Genomic DNA, 6000 nt, shown 5'->3' with positions numbered 1-6000 from the left:
GCCACACCCCAGACTCACGGTGAGTGCTGGTAGTAGGGACTTCCACTACCTCATCCTCATAGTCCTCTTCATCTGTCTCCTCTACATCCTCACACCTGTTCCCCTCTGCAGGCCCTTGGGGAGGTGGTGGTGGTGGAGGGGGTGGAGGTGGTGGTGGTGGAGGGGGTGGGGGTGGTGCTGAGGCAGAAGTAGCACCAACAGGAGCAGCAGCAGCCATGGATGCCATCAGGTTTGATGAAGCAATTGCAGCAAGAGCAGCAAAGGCAGCAAAAGCAGGTCAATATGCAATAGTAAAAAGACAGAATGAGGATGAGCTCTAGGGTGTGGCCTTTTAAAAAAATAATTGGTTTCATTGATTTTAAAAAAGGATATTGCATTATTCGATACAAACATATTAAAGTGACATGGCAATTGCAAGGTGAAAAGAAGAGAAGGAAAAGGGAGGGGAGGAGAAGGAGAAGGGGTGGGAGAAAGGAAAAGAGGAAAGGAGAGAAGGAGGAAAGAAGAAAGGAAATTGCATTACAATTGCCCATGGTTCCATAATCTGGGAAAGGAGTTCATGTACTGCTTCAGATGCTAAGACATCGGAACTTCTTGTGACATTCAGAATCAGAATTGACATTACGGGCTAATCAATATAATGGCGTTCAGTCATATCGTGTTGCACACTTGGTATTTTACGTGATGTACTTGGCTCGAAACTCAGACCATTCGTTATCAATGGAAGTGTGGTCTCCATGGATGGCTGCTGTCAGTTTGTCCATGTTGAAGATGTTACGGGAGACATTGATCCACTCAGCTTTTGTTGGTAAACTTGGTCTTTTCCACAGAGTTGTGAGACAGGCCCTCACTGCCAACAAGAGACTGTGTGTCATTTTGGGTACCTTAATTATTTGTTCTTCCGTCTCCACTAGACTAAATAGGATTATGAGTGGTTGCTTCTCCCTCTCCTCCCCTTCAAGCTCTTTAATCCAGCTGAGGACTTCATCCTAATATGCTTGGACCGCCCTACACCCCCACCACATATGCCAATAGTCAGCTTTCTGGCCACAAGCTCACCAGCAGAATGGGTTTACATCCTGATACATTCTAGCTAGTCTAAGTGGGTCGTATTGCCATCTATATAATAGCTTGATCCCATGTAATTTATACTGACATGAGATAGATGTTTTTGAGGTTCTTCTACATATCCTGAGCCATGTCTTTGGGGAGAGGCGTCTGTCGAGATCTGTTTCCCACTTGGCTTTAATGTGACTGAGGGGGTTGTATTGACTTCAACTAGTGCTGTGTACATTATGCTTATAAGGCCCTTGGAACCTGAACGGGTGTCCAGAATTGTCTTGAACGGGGTAAGATCTCTCTGTAGAGCCTCCCTCCAAACCTCTCAAGTTATGACTCCTTTTAGTTTTAGATATTGAAACACTGAGAGTGGACCCAGGCCAAGGGGTTCTTCCAGCTCCTGAATGGTGATAAATGTGTTATTTCTCCATAGTTGCCCCACCCTTTCCAGCCCTGCGTCATACCAAGAATCATAGCTGCCTGGATCTGGAATATCATCCCGAACACGCAGTGCTCATAAGTGTGATAGGTGGGAGGGCCATGTTGTGATCCCTTTCATCCCTTTGTTTGGTTTCCATATAGCTCATACAGTCCCGAGAATGGGATGGTTTTGAATGCTGTTGTGTAATAGGGGTCCTGGTACCCATACCATTCTCCCACAATGAATTGTCGGAGGTGGTAGTTGTCTAGGCTTATCCATTGGGGTTCTTTCTGCTGCCTGACGTGCGGGATTAGCACTCGTAGTTGGGCTGCCCTATAGTAGAGCTCTATGTCTGGGAGGCCTACCCGCCATTATCTTTCTGAAGGTGGAGTAGAGCAGCGGGGACTCTGGGTTTTTTGTTTTGCCATAGAAAGGTGTGCAGGGCTTTTTTAGTGGTTGCAAAGAATTCTTTGGGTAGTTGGATAGGGAGCATCTGGAATAGATAGAGCAACTTTGGCAAGATGACCATTATAATTGTGTTCAAACGGCCCATCCATGAGATGGTGAGTCTTGTCCACCTCACAATATCTTTTTGAATTGTGTGTAATATCAGGGGAAAGTTGCCTTCAAATAGGCCATGCAAATCTCAGGTCACATTGATGCCCAGGTAACTGAGCGTGGTGAGACTGACCTTCATCCCCAGAGGTGCAAATCGCTCCACCTCTGCATCCTTAGCCTTGTCGAGCGGGAAGAGGACCGATTTTCCTGTGTTCATTTTTAGACCTGCCAGTTGGCCATATTCCTCGATTATTTCCATAGCTGCCGGTATCGAACTTAGAGGGTTGGTTGTATGCAGGAGGATGTCGTCTGCATATAGACCTTATTTTTTATTCTTGGTCTCCTACTGTAATTCCCTCCACCTTTTGTCAAGCCTTAGCCTCTGCGCAAGTGTTTCGAGGGATAGTACAAATAGTATGGCAGACAGATGGCAGCCCTGTTTAGTTCCTGTCTCCAATGGAAACCATCTTGAGTAACCACCGTTCACTGCCACAGAGGTCTTGGGGGATGAATAAATTGCTTTGATGGCACGGCAGAGTGTGGGTCCGAGACCTATCCAGACCAGAACCCTCTCCAAAAAACCCCAGTCCACTCTATCAGAAGCCTTTTCCGCGTCGAGTGATAGGAGAGTTGGGTCGTCGTTCCTCCCCTGTGCCTCATATATCAAATGCAAGTTTTTTCTCATTGTGTCCACTCCCTGTCTGCCCATCACAAAGCCGACTTGGTCTGTGTGTATTAACTTTGGTAGGTGTGTTTCTAGCCTGGCCGCGATTACTATGGCCTATATTTTTGCATCTATATTGAGAAGTGATATGGAGCGATACGACCCACAGTGTTTTGGGTCTCTGCCTTCTTTTGGGATGACCGTTAGAAGGGCCTGGGCAAACGTCAGGGGTGCCCGGCCTGTCTCAAAAATGTCGTTGAATAGGGTCACCAGGAAGGGGGTAAGAAATGCAGTGAAGGTTTTGTAAAAGCCGGGGTGAAGCCATCATCTCCTGGTGCCTTCCCCAATTTAAGACGTTTAATGGCATCAGAGGCTTCGTCACCAGTGACTGGTGCTTCGAGGGCTTCAGCTTCGAAGTGTGACAATGCTTGGAGGCCAGTCTCTTTGAGATAAGTGTCTATGGTCCCTGGTGGGGGAGGTGGGTCGTTTGTGTATAAGTCTTCATAAAAGAAGGCAAATGCTTCTTGTATTCTTTTGGGGAAGATTCTATTGTGTCTGTAAGGGTGCCATCTGTCCTCTCTATCATGTCTACCCATCTTTCTGCTCATTGCGCTCGAAGCCGTGCCACAAGGAGGGCGTCAGCTTTGTCTCCCTTTTCATTATACTTTTGTTTCAAATATTGTAAGGTCTGGGTAACCTTGCCTATTTCAAGGGCTTTAAGCTCCTCTCTAAGGTCCTTGGCTTCAGCAAGATGTATGATTCTGCTTTGTGGGGATGTTTGTGCTAAAGCTTCCGCTGTGTCTAGTTTCTTTCTGATGGTTGTCTCTATTAGAGCGCGTTACCTCTTCTTTCTGGCACCTTTTCTAATTAGGATCGCTCGCCAAGTGGCCTTAGCTGCTTCCCACACATTCACTTTTGCAACTTCACCTGTGTCATTAGTTATAAAAGAACTGCTTGATTTCATTTTCCAATTCCTCCCTGAAGACCATGTCCGACCATAATGATTCATTGCATCTCCACTTTGTGTTACGTGGGGCAAGGCCATCCCAATCCATGTCCACCACGACCATATCATGGTCCGACCATGCATGGGGTATATGTCTGCGGTCTGGCGTATTTTCATTAGGCCCTCAGAGAGGAATACATAATCTATTCTTGTAAGCATGTCATGAGGGATGGAGCGGAAGGTGAATCCTTTGTCCGCTGGATGCAGGTGGCGCCAGCTGTCCGAAAGGCCATATAGGGCAAAGGTTGTTTTGATGTCTACGTACTCATTTGTCTGGGGAGGGTGGGAGGTGTCTCGTGAGGTTTGCCTATCTATGGCGCTATTCATCCATGTATTAAAATCGCTCCCAAATATTGTGTGACCTTGTGATCTGCTAAACAACCATTCAGTCGTTTTAAGGAGGAATCTCTTTTGACCTTGGTTAGGTGCATACATTGTGGCTAAGGTTATAATTGTGTCCTTAATGGATCCCACTACTGCTAGGGATCTACCCTCTGTGTTGGACCAGGAATTTAGGATCTTCATGCGGAGGCTCTTTCGGATAAGGATTCTATCCCCTGCCTTTTTCAGAACACCCAAACTCCAGAAGGTATGTCCCACCAAGCTGCTGGGGATCCTTCTTTCGTCTCCCTTCTGATATTTGATTTCTTGCAGGAACATTATATCTATATTGGACCTCTTAAGTTCTCTCGCCACAATAGAACGTTTTGTGGGGGAATTCAGGCCTTTCACATTAAGTGTGCATATACGTAATTTGTGAGTTCTAGGTGTTGTTGCCATTGTTATTTTCATATAAAGGGTAGCCCAGGAAGTGCGTCTGTCTCATTCTCTTAGCTCTAGGTTCCAGCTGTGTGTCTGATTTTTTTGTGATTGCGCTGGATCTTGTGTGGTCCTGATAGGACCGCTACATATTCTGGATGCTCTGCAGTCTGTAGTTGCAAAGATGTCTCCATCCCCCTTCCCCACACATACTGTTCCGTCCCATTTTTCCCATTTTTCCTATTTTTCCCATTGGGTTGTGCTTCCCCACACTCCCCACCCCCCAATCCACACTGTGTCTGATTCGGCTGGGTTATATTCACCTGTCGTTCTTGGACCACCAGCGGGAACCGTACAACGAATGGCCCCATCTGTGTAATAATGCAATTTAACAATGAGCCCCCAACTTCCCCCTAATATTTCAAAAGCTTGTTAACAACCTAAACTATATTTCAAACTTCAGATCTTGTTTGTGCGAGCCCGTTATGGGGCTTCCGCTAAGTCAGCTCATGGACGATCTTTGGCATTGTGTTAGTTTCCATCACATTTCCACTTTTCCGTGCCCCTCCTTCTTCCAGGTGGCCTGCGAACCCCGGCCTCCTACCCCCTCCCGAATGCCAGTTAAAAGTGCATTGGTTCTCATCATATAGGTGTGACCTTACCCTTGGCCAGTTCGAGGGTATGTCATCTGCTTCGGTTTGGGCAGGGTAAGGGGGGATTGAGTCTCACCTATGTCCGCCATCATTTGGTGTGTGTTGATCCGTGGTTGGCGGTGGCCTTCAGGCGGCTGAAAGTCTGTCTTTGGGTGCATCCATGGAAAAGTAAATGAGAGATCCAGGTGAGTTCAGTGTTCGGTGCACGGGGAGTTGTTCATCCGCCTATATTTCCTTGAACCAAACATCTTCTTTCTCCGTGGGCCCTTAGTGTCCCATTTCTTAGCCTCGGGCCTTTTCCCACTCTGAGTTGATTCTTCTTCATGAGTCCCTAAGAGGTCTGCAATACAGTTCCGAGTGTCCTTCTCAGAGATTAGTTTTATGGCGTTGCCCTCCCACTCGAAGGTGAGCGAGAAGGGGTATCCCCAGCGATATCTCACATCTTTTTCTTTCAACATTTTGGTGAGAGGGAGACATTTTCTTCTCATTGCCAATGTGAGGGAGGATAGGTCTTGGTAGATGGAGATGTTTGTGGTGTCCAACATCACTTGTGGGATGTGTCTGGCCTTTTCCAGGACCCTGGCTTTGTCTGCATAATTATGGAATTGAGCGAGCACCGTTCTCTGACCTCCTGGCTTTCCACCAGCTCTGTGAACACGGTCAATTTTGGGCTCCTCTACCGAGTCATCATTAAATAACGACTTCATTATGGTATGCAGAGATCTCTTCAAGTCTGTCTCAGTCCCGCCTTCATTTTCTGCAATGCCAAAAATGCGTATATTATTGCGCCGCTCCCTATTTTCTAAGTCATCAATCTTTAGGCAAAACTCTTCTCTCTGCCTCGAGTTCCGAAATGCGTACATCCATTTGGGTCTCTAGA

The sequence above is a fragment of the Ambystoma mexicanum genome, chromosome 10, assembly GCF_040938575.1.
Source record: "Ambystoma mexicanum isolate Mex_15411 chromosome 10, UKY_AmexF1_1, whole genome shotgun sequence".
NCBI classification, from domain to species: Eukaryota; Metazoa; Chordata; class Amphibia; order Caudata; family Ambystomatidae; genus Ambystoma; species Ambystoma mexicanum.
This window is presented reverse-complemented; position numbering follows the sequence as displayed.